The sequence below is a fragment of the Nannospalax galili genome, unplaced genomic scaffold, assembly GCF_000622305.1.
Source record: "Nannospalax galili isolate Female #2095 unplaced genomic scaffold, S.galili_v1.0 scaffold1488, whole genome shotgun sequence".
Lineage (NCBI taxonomy): Eukaryota > Metazoa > Chordata > Mammalia > Rodentia > Spalacidae > Nannospalax > Nannospalax galili.
In genome coordinates, this window is record NW_008358859.1 from 2,594,474 (window position 1) to 2,608,584 (window position 14,111).

Sequence of the window (14,111 nt, forward strand, 5' to 3'; positions counted from 1 at the left end):
TGGTCACAGAGATGCACCCACATCCTCGTCTTTGAACCACTACCCTACCTTGCACTTGCTTGACAAGGAACCTAATCTCCTGGCCCAGCTTTCTATCTTGATCACTGATAACATTAGATAGAGCAGAAATACGGTGGAAATTCTGTCAAAAGACACAGTCACAGCAGATTTCGTGGCACACCTAACTAGATTTTATTTGTGGCTCATGAATCAGGACAGTCTTCAACTACAAGACAGAGCTGGAAGTTCTCACTGGGCAGATGGCAGAGCGAGAGCACTAGGGTTTGTAAGGGATGAGAAACAGCAGTAAAAAGACAAATTCCATACGTTAACACAAGGAAGTTTTTATGTGGTGCTGGGGATCAAACTTAGGGTTTTATGCGTTCCACCAAGGGAACTACATCCCCGGCCCATCACATGACGGAGTTTTCCCACAAGGGTTAAAGCAGAAGGAATTTCTTTATCACAATGATGTGGGTAGATGAACTTCCCAGTATACTAAAAAAAACCCCAAAAACCTATGCTTCTTTAAGGCTTCAGTTTGAGGAGGTGACAGTTGGCATAAGTGATTCCATTTTGGTCTGGTCTGGTCTGGTCTGCTAGGACTGGGAGCAGCACAGTAGAAAGTAATGTCCTCCCCGAATTTTTGTTTTACAATGTTCAACCTCAGCCGCACCCTGGAGGCACACGGAAAGTGGGAGAAGGTTGACCAAGGCTCATTCATTCCTCTGTAACCGGTTCGCCCCATAGCTGGAGAACTTGGTTGCAACCCAAAGACTGTGATCTGGAGGCTTTGGCTAAGTGCTAATTTCCTACCTGTTATCATTTCCTTCTTGAGCAACTAGAAAAACAACTGTTCTTTAGTCCTGACCAGAGGGGAGAGGGTAACGAAAACCCTTGACCCCTGTTTCCTGTTGGATTGTGAAACGAAAAGGTAAATATTTAAGGCAATGTGGCCCCGCTCAGAACAATCAGTCCCATTGTGACATGGCTGCTGCTTTCTTTTCTTTCTTTCTTTCTTTTTTTTTTTTAAATACAAAGTCTTTCCGGTGGAAAGACTGAACAAAAAGAAAAGGCCAACCCTGCCTGTAGCTGCCACGAGACTGAGGCAGATATACCAGGGACTTGCTTTGGGGACAGCTCAGACATTTTCAAAGTCAAGGCTGGAGTGTCCTTGAGTTACCCAGAATCATTTTCTTTTTTAAAAATATTTTATTTATTTATTTATTTATTTATTTATTTATGTCCGGTGGAAAGACTGAACAAAAAGAAAAGGCCAACCCTGCCTGTAGCTGCCACGAGACTGAGGCAGATATACCAGGGACTTGCTTTGGGGACAGCTCAGACATTTTCAAAGTCAAGGCTGGAGTGTCCTTGAGTTACCCAGAATCATTTTCTTTTTTAAAAATATTTTATTTATTTATTTATTTATTTATTTATTTATGTTTCTTTCTGTGCATGAGTGTATTGCCTGCATGTATGTAAGTGCACCCATGTCATGCAATGCCCTTGGAAATCAGAAGAGGGAGCTAGATTCCTCTGGAACTGGAGATAGGGATGGCTGTTAGCTGCCATGTGGGTGCTGGGAACCAAACCTGGGTCCTCTGGAAGAGTAGCCAGTGCTCTTAACCGCTGAGTCATCCCTCCAGCCTCAGAACCATTTTCTTTAAAGGAAATCATTGTTAAAACTTTAGAAGCCTTGGGGCTGGAGAGATGGCTCAGTGGTTAAGAACACTGGTTGTTCTTGCAGAAGACCCAGGTTCGAATCCTAGCACCCACATGGCCCCTTACAACTGTCTGTAACTCCAGTCCCAGGGGATCCAACAGCTTCTTCTGACCTCCTCTGGCATTGCATGACATGGGTGCCCTTACCTACATGCAGGCAATACACACATACACATAAAATAAAAATAAAAACAAAAAAACTTTAGAAGCCTAGAATCATTTACAGTCTGAGAGGGGATAAGGATTTGTATAACTCCTTCACCTCATTCATGGTGTGTGTGCGTGTGTGTGTGTGTGTGTGTGTGTGTGTGTGAGCGCGCGTGTGCGTGTGCACACACGTGCGTAAACATCCGGAACTTGATGACTATTTGCTCGGCAGCCTTGACCGTAAGCTGTCTGGTTTTCTCTGCCTTTTTAAAAAATACAGGGTCTCTTGTAGCCTAGACTGGCCTTGAACTACTATATAATCAAGAATTATGAACTCCCTCTCCTTGATAGGCTTTCTTCTACCTACTAATTGCTGGGATTACAGTTTGTTCTATCACACCCGGTTCCTGTGGTGCTGGGGACCCAGACCAGGGCTTCATGTATGCTAGTCAAGCACTCTCCCAACTGAGCACTTCCCCAGCCCGGTTTTCTCCTTGTTTAGGTTTCTTCCCTGCAGTCCCTTCAAAGAACAATGTTGTGCTGATCCATGGAAGCTGACCCACTCCATAGCTGTTCTACGAAGACTTGAGACAGGGCAGCCATGCAAGATTCCAAGTGCTCCACCGAATCTAGGACAGGTGAGCCAGGCGCCACGTCCTTGGTCTCGATCTATGAATGACCAGATTTGATGTCCCAAGACCATGGGAAGGGATTTTTTTTTGGAGCCATTGTGGGCAGCTCTTTCATTCAGCCAACAGTGCATATCCAGGAGCTGCATGCACCTGGAGTTATTTTCAGCTCCGGGGACACAGATCAACTCTAATCAGAAATTCATTAAGTAAACAGGCACATAGTATGTGATGGACCAAGTGGAGGGTTGTGTGAAATTCCCAGAAGGACTTCCAGCCTGGACTTGGGAATCTGCAAATGTGGAAATGAGGAGTCACCCAAGCCAGAGCATTTCCCTCTGGCTGACTTTTTCTAATCTAGCTCCCTACCCTCAGGCCCTGAATAACCCCCTAATATGGTGCCTTATTTAAGTTTTTATTATGTTTTTACTCATGCTACAAACCAACAAGAAAGTTTCAAGTTGAGTACAAAAACCTTCCTGATCCATAGAACAGTTGGGTATCTTGGGCTGGGGTTAGGGGTACAGTATTTCCCTAGCATATGTAAGGCTTCAGGTCCAACCTTTAGCACTGCCAGAAGGGTTTCAAATAAAAGGGGAGAGTCCTTGAAGTTTCATTGACAATTCTTGGGCTGGGAAGATGGCTCAAAGGGCAGGAGCACTTGCCACAGAAAGCACAGGATCTGAATTCCAATCCCTAGTTACTGATCACATGCCTAGCTCCAGGTTCAACGAGAGACCCTGCCCCAAGGGAGTAAGACGGAGCGTGGTCAGGTAGGGTACCCTAGGGTACTCAGTGCCCATCACCACCCACTCAAACAGGCTCATGTGCCCTCATACATTTGCATACATATCGGGGGCGGGCAATCCAGTAGTCCTTTAGGCCTGAACACTATATTCTCTTACACACAAACTGGTGATCATCAGTATCAGAAAACTGACAACAGCTCAGCCGCTCTTGAACCCTAGGACCCCCGCTCAAGCTTCATCGCTTGTCCCAATCGTGTCCTTTATGTCTTGTCACACAATGCATTGGAGTCCCCATGTCTCACTCTGGTGTCTTTCTCTGACCTTTGTGACCTGGGCACTTTTGAAGATAGTGGGGTGGTTGCTTTGCAGGGTGCACCACAATTTTTGACATCTGGAGCTTCCTTGTGGCTAGACTGGAGCCATCAATACCTGTTCCACAGGAGATCCTGAAACACGTGCTGTCCTCATCAGACTGGAAACACATTCAGCACAGATTTAAGCTCTCTATCCTGCCAATAGGTTATTATCTGGTTCTAGTGATACTCTGGTGCTCAGCTCACCTATCTATTTCTGGTGACCCTTCCTGATGACTCCCACATCCTTTGGATGTGTCTTGATCACCCTTGGAAATGTTTCCATTCTGTGGACCCAGGGAGACAGATGTTCTAGCTCCCTTTGTCCTCTCCATGTCTGGCCCTGGAACAGGCTTTTCCCTCTCAAGAGCAGCCAGCAGACGTTGCCATTTGAGGTCTGAGAGCCAGGGTTCTTGTTATAGAACCACACTAGAAAGCACACGTGGGTGTCTGTGTGTCTGTTCTGGCTGAAATCTCTGAGTTCAGTCTGGTAATGCAGGTTCCTTTATCATCTCTATTTCCTTTCCCTGGAGTGAGAACCCTGCTTCCCATTATTTCAAGGCTGCACCTTTGTTTGATCACGTCCACCCCCATGGAGGACACCCTCTTTACCCTGCTTGGCTCTGACATCCTGCCCAGGGGCCCTCCTGACCCAGTAAGGACTCTGACCCCACACCAATGGACATTTGCAAATGCCCACGTGTCACAGTCTTGGGCTGAGTGCCCAAGCTGGGTCACCCTTCACTATGGTGAACTCTGACACCCACTCTGGTCCTCTCCTTTCAAGGACCCCCGACCCCTTACTCTGTGCTACAGCCCCAAAAGGGGGCTTCTTCCCTCCCTCCCTCAGGCCCTGGCATCCCACAAGGACAAAGATGGAAGCTACGGAGAAAAGCGAGAGGAAAAGAGACAAGAGGACAGGGAGGGACAGGAAGAGCCATTCTGGTTTATACTTTTCAAATACTGTACTATGTCAGGCTGTACCAGAGCTCATGTTTTCGCAGACAGGTGCCCGCCCCCATCCTCTCCTTTCCCCCTTACACTCCTCCTTCTCCCACCATCCGGACCCAACAGCCACACATCCTGCTTTTCCTCAGAATCAGCTCCAGGGTGTGCAGGTCCAGACTGACCTGTTTGTCAGCCTCATTGAGAACCACTTATAGGAAAAGAATGAGGAATTTTAACCTTTCCCCAGAGGGCCACAAAGACCGCAGGCACAGGACGTGGGCTATCTCCAATGTCATTCCAGGCAATCAAGAGATCCCATCTCTGAAAGGACCAATGCAGAGCAATAGAGCCTTTTAAGGTTTGGTCCACTCTAGAAAATGGCATATGAGCCTTATCGTTTATCTTGTATCCAGATATTTCTATCCTTTAAAGACACATGGATACTCATTACCGCCATATTTCAGTTCAACATGGCTAACACTAATTAAGAATGTCAGATAAAAATGCAACTAAATTAGTGTCAGGAATAGTAAGACTTAAAAAGTATAAATTGCCCTCCTGTAAAATTAATGATAACATTTCAAAGGAAGCTGGAACCAGTGTCATCTGGCTCTACTAAGGATGCATTTCAGTTGACGTTTTAACTTATATAACATTGACCCACCTGTCCAGAGTACAGTTGGGAAGTGGTACATTTTAAGGATCTGAAAAATATAAGTAATGGGGCTGGTGAGATGGCTCAGTGGTTAAGAGCACTGGCTGTTCTTCCAGAGGACCTGGGTTCAGCTCCCAGCACCCCACATGGCAGCTAACAGTCTTCTGTAGCATGGGCATTGCATGACATGGGTGCACTTACATACATGCAGGCAAAATACTCATGCACATAAAATAAAAATTTAAAAACAAATAAGTAAAAGTTTTTAAAAATGAAAATATAAGCAAGACCAGGACAACCACAGGATGTACTAGATCAATTTCCAGCCCCTGCAAGCACTGGGCACTCCCTCCGTGGTCTCTGTGTGAGAACCTCCTGGGTAACGCACACCAACATCACAGTGGCCATATCTCCTGTGGCTAAGCTGGGTGAGATGGGCTTTGCACAGCATTGCAGTAAAACGACAGTGTTGGTGTTCTGTATACTCCAAGAAGTAGCCAAATATCACTGATTAAAAGATCGATATTTTACTTAAAACTTTTCAAATTCCTAAGAAGGCAAAACCCGAAAGATCAAAAGTAAACATCTATGAGCACTTCAGAGCATCATCTCTGCAGGCCCTGGCTCTGTGATTTTCTTTACCTCCAGGCTCTCCCTGAGTATGGGCAGGGCTGGCTCAATGAGGGGCCTGTGGCTGTTTGCACAAGAAAAGCTGCAGTTATCCCAGGGGGCTTTGCTTCTCACTGCCCTCGGCCAGAAGCAGGGCTTTGGCACAGGTGGAGGGTGAGAATCTGGGGATTTGCAGGAGGAAAGTGGTAAAGGGAGGGAGCAGAGGGAAAGGTCTGAAGGGCTAAGCACGTGGTATAGGCAGGTAGAGATACCAGTGACACACTCCCAAACACGCAGCTCTATTTCCAAATTGAATTCTTTTTTTAAAACAATTGACAGTAATGGGGCTGAAGAGATGGCACAGCGGTTAGGAGCACTGGCTGCTCTTGCAGAGGACCCGGGTTCAATTCCCAGCACCCACATAGCAGCTGACAACTGTCCATAACTCCCATTCTGGAGACTCTAATACCTTCTTCTGACCTCCACCGGCATTGTATGACATGGGTACACTTGCGTACATGCAGGCAATACACTCATACACATAAAATGAAAATAAAATTTAAGTAAATGAGTAAAAATTGGCTGTAATGTACGTATGCATAGGTACAGTGTAATAACTCGATCTATATAACTGTGCAATGGTCAGAGTAATTAGTTTTCCTTCTGTCATTTTATTTGACACCCAAAAATACTATGCACTAAAAGAGGAGCCCCATGCGGTGGTGCTCACCTGTAATATCAGCACCCAGGAGGCTGAGGCAGCACTGTAAATTCAAGGTCAACCCAGGCTATTGAGTGAGACCCAGTCTCAAAAATTAAATTAAGGGTAAAAATGAAAAAGGTACAGGAAAGAACTGGTGGCTGATGGGTATGTCCATTATTCTGCTATGGCAGATGACTCCTTGGGTGTGTACATATGTCAAAACTTGCTGAACATTTTTTATAATGCTTGTCTTAGACCTCAGTGGGGCCATTTTAAAAAAATACAGTGACCTTAGATGGCTTGGTAGGGAAAGCACTCACTGTGCAAGCAAGAGGGCCTGAGCTGGGATCCTCAGAACCTGTGCGAAGCTGGGTACTGTAGCGCACATCTGTAATCTTAGTGCTCCTATGGCAAGGTGGGAGACAGAGAGGAGGGAATTCCCAGAGGCTCATGGACCAGGTGGTGTGGAGTTCACAGCAGCTAACAAGAGATCCTGTCATAAGCAAGATGGACGGCTTTGTCTTCAGACCTCCACATGTATGCCATGGCATGTGTGTACCTGCTTTCACACACACAAACACACATATTACACATGCATCATACACACACACACACACATTTTTAAATGCTAGGATATATTGAAGTGTTAAAGCCAGTACTGCAGTTGCTAACTGGGTTGACGCATAAGCGGTGTCACATAGGGTGTCACTCCCAAACAGTCCGCAATATAAGACTTTTGGGAGGTGGGGCCTGGAGTCTGGTACATAGGGGTAGAGACTTCAGGAATAAATAGATGCTTTCCTTGGGGGGAGTTGGGTTCCCTTTGTTTTACACGTGTCTTCTCTTCCCTTCCAACCTCCAGCACGTTAGAAGTAGTCTGAGGCCTTTGTCAGACACAGCTGCTCCTCCTGGAATGCCCAGCCTCAACAACTGAGTTGAATAAACTTTCCTTTGTAAATTGCTCAGTCTCAGGTATTCTGTTACAGCAACAGGAAATGAACTAAGACACAGGTCAACTTGGCATTGGGCTTTCTGTTGGAATCAGGGAGGATCCGTGCTAGTAGGTTATTTACATGGTTTTGGTGGTGCCCGGGAATGGAAGCCAGGGCCTTGTACTCCATGAGCTAACTAAAACCTGAGGTCCCAGTAACTTTAAAAAAAATTATTTATTTATTTACTTATTTACTTATTTATTTGAGTATGAGTGTATTGCCTGCATGTGTGTAAGTGCACCCGTGTCGTGCAGTGCCAGCAGAGGACAGAAGAGGGCGTTGGATTGATTCCCTGGAACTGGGGTTACAGGTGGTTGTTAGCTCCCATGTGGGTGCTGGGATTTGAACCCAGGTCTTCTGTAAGAACAACCAGTGTTCTTAATCACTGAGCCATCTCTCTAGCTCCATCAAGGATCTTTTTACAAAATGTATTTGTGTGTGTGTGTGTGTGTGTGTGTGTGTGTGTGTGTGTTTACGTATGTGAAGTCAGATGACACCATGGGTGCCCGTTCTCACCTTCTGCCTTGTTTTGAGTCAGGATCTCTTTTGTTGTTTGTGGTTGTACTGGGTGGTCTAAGCTAGCTTCCTCTTTCCATCTTGCTGTAGGTGTTCTAGGGATCTGGACTCAGATCCCAGGCTCCTCAACAAGCACTTTTACCCACCTAGCTGTCTTCCTGGCCTGCCAAAAATCTTAAAACTACCTTAGGTGACTTGTTCTTGTCCATGCTGGTAGTTAATCCAGGGGTCTCCGTTTTGTGCTTTTTGTGTGCCTTGAGGGAAAAACTTTGTTTCTACCCGTTATGTTTGTACTCGTGGGCCTGCCAATTAAACCAACAAAAGCAATATTAGCAGAGAAACGATGTACTTTTTATTGACATCCACATGCATAGGAGTTTACAGAAGAAAACGAAACTCAATGGAATGGTTAGATTTGAGGTTATTTAACATATCATTTTAATGAAGGAAAGGAACAGGAAATCCTGGGGAGCTGGGGGGGGCGACTAATGGGATATAAGACTTGTTTTAGCAGCTCTGTGTGTGCAGCTGTCTAGCTGTGACTCTGTCCCTGGGGGTGAGAGTACTCTCCTGGACTGAGGAGATGGCTCACTGAGTAAAGCATTTGCTGCCCAGTGTGAGAACCTGACTTCGGATCCCCAGAACCCATATAAAGCTGGGTTCTGTGGTGCACATCCATGATCCCAGTGTCCCTATGCTGAGATGGTGGGTGGAGACAGGAGAATCCTGGGAAACTAATGGGCCTGCTAGCCTGGCCAGGCAGAGCCTGTCTCAAACAGAGCCAGAGGATGGCGAGGACCCACACCAGAGGCTGTGCTCTGTCCTCTGTTTGAACACACCCCCTCGTATCTTTGACTGCATTCTGCTCCTTCTCTGCTGTAGAGATCCCTCCCAATGCCATCGTATTCCGACTTTCTCTCTCAAAGTAGCTTTTCCTTATTTTTATTTATTTATTTATTTATTTATTTATTTATTTATTTATTTATTTATTGGTCTTTTGGAGACAGGGTCTCCTTGTAGCCCACGCTGGCCTGGATTTGCTATAGAGACCAGGCTGGCCTCGAACTCATAGAGATTCGCCTCCCAAGTTCTGGGATTAAAGGCATGCGCCACCACGCTGGGCAGCTTTTCCTTTTTTAAAAAAACATTCCAGGGCCAGTAAGATGGCTCAGTAGGTAAAGGTGCTTGCTGCCAAGCCTGAAGACCAGAGTTTGATCCCCAAAGGTTGTCCTCTGACCTCCACCCGCTCATGGTGCGCATGTGCCCATATATAAGACACACAGCCAAAATAAATAAATACACACACAGATAAATAGATAAATAATTGAAAAACATTTAAAGACATTCCATAGCCCTTTTCTTCCTGATTAAAAATAAATCAAGGACTGGGAGGAGGGCTGGAGAGATGGCTCAGAAGTGAAGAGCACCAGCTACTCTCCCAAAAAACCTGGGTTCAGTTCCCAGCACTCACATGGCAGCTAACAACTGTCTGTAACTCTAGTTCCAGGGGATCTGATGCCCTCTTCCGGCTTCCTCGAGTACCAGGCACATACATGGTGCACATACATACATGCAGGCAATACACTCACATACATAAAACAAAAAATAAAGTATTTTAAAAATTGGGCTTATATCAGTTTCAAGCTTTACTAATTTTATGCATTTTACTGAAAATTGATTATTTTCCCAATACCAAATATTTTCTTCTGTTTACTATTACCCACACCTCAAAAACCTTTTAAAGAATTTAAGAAGAAAGCAAGAGAGAAAGGGAAGGGAAGGGGAGGAGGAAGGAGTTTAATTCTAAAGTTCTAAGAACCATAGCCACCTACTGACACCTTAAAAAAAACATCTAGGCCGGGCGTGGTGACGCACGCCTTTAATCCCAGCACTCGGAGGCAGAGGCAGGAGGATCTCTGTGAGTTCAAGGCCAGCCTGGTCTACATAGTGAGTTCCAGGACAGCTGGGGCTACAGGGAGACCCTGTCTCAAAAAGACAAAAAAACAAAAAAACCCAAGTGTGAGCTACGTTAGAATGAAATAAAATAAACCCCTTTCCAAGAAGTTCAGCCTTGGAGAAGAACATTGTGAACAACACTACGGGCTCCCGGTGTCCCCCCTGCCCCGCCCCCGTTTTGGTTGGCTCCAGGCCAGCACCCACTCTCAACTCCTAACCCAAAACATACCCAAGATAATGATGGCTTTTAAACCTTTTTTTTCTTCCCTCTAAAAAGTCTTATATCTCAATCCCTTGTTAAAATTTCAATTTACTAGGTACCTCTTTAAAACATGCACCTGAGTCTAAAACTGTGTCCTCTGAAAATCTTTGAAAACATTCAGTAGCTTGGATGACTCTAAGAGTTCCGAGGCCACAGACTTTCTTTTAGCCTTGTTTATGAGAACAACAAGACCAGCTCACACATGTCACAGCATATTACTCACAGTCAAAAGTAATAGTAAGATTTAATTGGCTTCTTTTTTCTTCTGTGATGTGAATGGGGTTAATCAGCCTTGGGTCGGCCTCCTCCTCTTCACCCACATCCTCAAGAAGAGTTGGAGAATTTTCCAGTTATGCAACTTGGGGTGGTGGCAGAGAAGGGTGGGGTAAGAGGGTAGAGGTGCTCTTTGAGATCTATTTTGTTTTCTTAGTGCTCCCTCAACTTTTTAAAAATCATGAATATTTTCAAACAAAGGGACTGAGGACATATAGCTCAGAGGTAGAGTACCTGCCTAGCATATGTGAGGCCATGGGTTCGATCCCAGCACCCCTCCAAAAAATTTTTTTTCAAATAGATCAGAAAGGGCAAACAGAAGCTTATCTCCCACTTTCCTAATCATTGCTGTTTTCAATACTATGATTATTCCCCACACTCCAGCACAGTTTTTAAGAATTTGAAAGCAAATCAGGTGTGGCGGCTCACGCCTTTAATCCCAGTACACACAGAGGCTCTCTGTGAGATCAAGGCCAGCCTGGTCTACATAGCAAATTCTAGGCCAGCTGGGGCTATAGGGAGACTCTGTCCCAAACAAAAAAAGAATTTAAAAGAAAATTCTATACACGGTATAGTTTTATTTATAAAGACTTCAGTGGGCACCATGGCGGATGCTCCCCTCCCTACCGATTTCTTACCATTAAGAATTTAACAAAATGAGCAAAGTCCTTATAGCAGCTTTGTTGGTCAAGGTTGGTCATAGCCAAGTCCCTGCAGATCGACTTAGGGTCAGCAAAGCTGGTCAGCGGGAAGACGGGGTAGATGGGGACAGAGGAGAACAGACTGGAACCCAGGGACACCTGCGTGCCCACCTGCCATGGCACCGGCTTCATTCGACCTCTCAAATCTGATGCCATTTCCTCTTGAGTCGCCTCTAACGCAGACGTATACAGAGAAAAGATTTGGGGAAACGGAGCCGAGCCACCACTGTCATTAATACCCAGCCTGCTTCTGACATTCTATCATTTTCCTTTGATGAGTCGTGTGTGTGTGTGTGTGTGTGTGTATGTGTGTGTGTGTTTAGGTACACATGTGTGTATGTAGGACACACACACACACCCCAACACTCACACAGGCCAACTTTGGGTGTCATTCCTCAGGCAGTGTCCACCTTGTTTTTTGAGACACTGGCTTGGGACGCCCCCCAGGTTGGGACAGCAGAAATGTGCCGCCTCATGGGACTTTTACACAGATGCTAAAGATCAAACTTAGGTCCTCACACTTGCAAGACAAGTACTGACCAGACTGAGCCATGTCTCTACCGTGAGTTTTTATAGTTGATTTGTTCAAATTGGTGATCAAACAGGATTCATGAGTTGCCTTGGACTGTTAGCGGCTCCTGCAGTCTCACAACTCCTCCCTCTCTTTTCCCATGACCGTGTTTGCTGAGGAACTGGGGTGCTTATCCTTCGGGAACTCCCCACTCTTTGGCCAGTTCTCTCCTCCCTGTGACTGCTGCACACGGAGACCTGGTAGGCTCAGGGGCTGATGCCTCATTTTTCTTTACACCAACAGACCTGAGGTTCCTTGGCCTTTTGGCTCCCTTTGGGCCCCTGTGTCATCCCTGGATCTTAGTATGCTGTGATTAGGAGGAGCCAGGAAGAAGCCATGTTTGGTCTACCTGGCCTGCAACTTCTCTTTCTTAATCCCTGAGCATGAACGGTTCCCATGTAGGGAATAAAGTTCCATGGATAATTCCATCAATAGAATTTCTGCAGTCATCCTGGCCTCATGCCAGAGCTATTTTTATCTCCATCTCAGCAGCCCATATGCTGTTCCTACCTTGGACTTGCTGAACTTCCTGTGTCAGGTAGTACCAGTCTCCCTGCGACACCAAATAAACATGTCAGCTGGGTTAGTGTCTAGTAGGATGAGATCTACATTCCCACTGTTAGCAGGCTAGACTCTATCGAGCCCAGGATATGGAAGCTGATAGAAAGCAGGGTCCCTTCTCCTCCAGGCAGAAGCAGACTAAGAATTCCTGTATCCGTTCCAGGCATGGCAACCAACTCCCTATAGGTTTCCTAAGGGCCCAGGCAACACCATCAGTGAGTTTTGTCACACCCTTGAACTTTTGTTTTTGTTTTATTATTTGAGACAGGGTCTCCCTGTAGCCTTAGCTGGCCTGGAACTCCCTATACAGACCAGGATGATCTCAAACTCACAGAGACCCATCTGCCTCTACCTCCTGAGTACAGGGATCAAAAGTGTTTACCACCATGCCCAGCTACACCCTTGAATTTTTATAATCTGTACTTGTTACAATTTAAGAAGAGCTATCTCTAGCAGTCCATGGCTTTGGATCAGGACAATGTTTCTTACCTCTGCTGTTCCTGGAAACAAACTCAGCTTCAGTGAGACTGTGCTCTCCCCAGCAAAAAGAAGCCAGAAGGAGTGTCCAGGTCCCTCGAACTTGGCACCTCCAGATGCCCAGCGTTTCCAAAGGTGCACTACCTAGCACATGTTTGCTTTCCACTTTGGAACTGATACCCTTTCATCTAAAATGCCCAGTATGGAATTTGATACAAGGATCACAAGATGATAGTATCCTTTCAAGATCTTCACTGAAAAGAAAGCAAATAAGATGTTTTTTAAAAGACTGTGAATGGGCAAGAATACATCCCCTGGTCAGAGCCCCACAAGGCTTGATTCACAAGCTCTGGTTCACAGATCTACCTGTGTTTTGACAGGACACGTGTCTAGATAAAATAGTTCTCGGGGAACAGATCCCAGCAGATGGGGATGAGGGCTTCTTATGCACGCTAGGGTCATCAGAGTCCCATGTAAGAGAAGGGGGTACATCAGAAGGTCTTGGGGATGCATAAGACAGATGTGAATTGGAAGCACTAAGTTTAGAAAGAGCCAGAAATCATGCAGCTCTGGAAGGCTGGCAGCTGTCTTCCACACCCTCCATGGGAAGAGGGTGCATGGATTTGAGATTTCCAAAGGGGAAGAACTCTTCCACAGAAGGAAATCCAGATGCTATTGGATGGGGGGCGGGACAAATATGGGGTAACTAAAGCCTGGTGCATCTCTACAGAGCAGGTAGCTTGGACGTATCTTGCCTTCTCTTAAATGTCAGGTACAAGAGGTGCTTCTTCTTATTACGAAAACTTCGTATCTGGGCTTTGGGGAAAAAAAAATCATCAGGTGGTGTGTAGAGATGGCTCAGCAGTTAAGAGCACTGGCTGCTCTTCCAGTGGACCAGGGTTCAGTTCCCAGCACCCACGTGATGGCTCACAACTGCCTGTAGGTCTAGTTCTAGGAAATTCAGTGCCCTTTCCTGGCTTCCGTGGGTACCAGGCATGCATGTTGTACACATACATACATGCAGGCACTTACATGTAAACATGAAATAAATCTTAAAAGAAAACCCCTGAGCGGGGAGATAAGCCAGTGCTTGCCTTGTAAGCAGGAGGACCTGAATTCAATCCCTAAAACCATGTTGAAACTGCTCAGCACGGTGGTACATACTTATGCAATCCCAAGCCTAAGGAGGTTGAGAGAGGTGGATCTCCGTAACTGGCCAGACAGCCTAGTCTATTTGGTCAGCTCTAGGCCAGTGGGAGACCTTATCTTAACAAACAAGGTGGG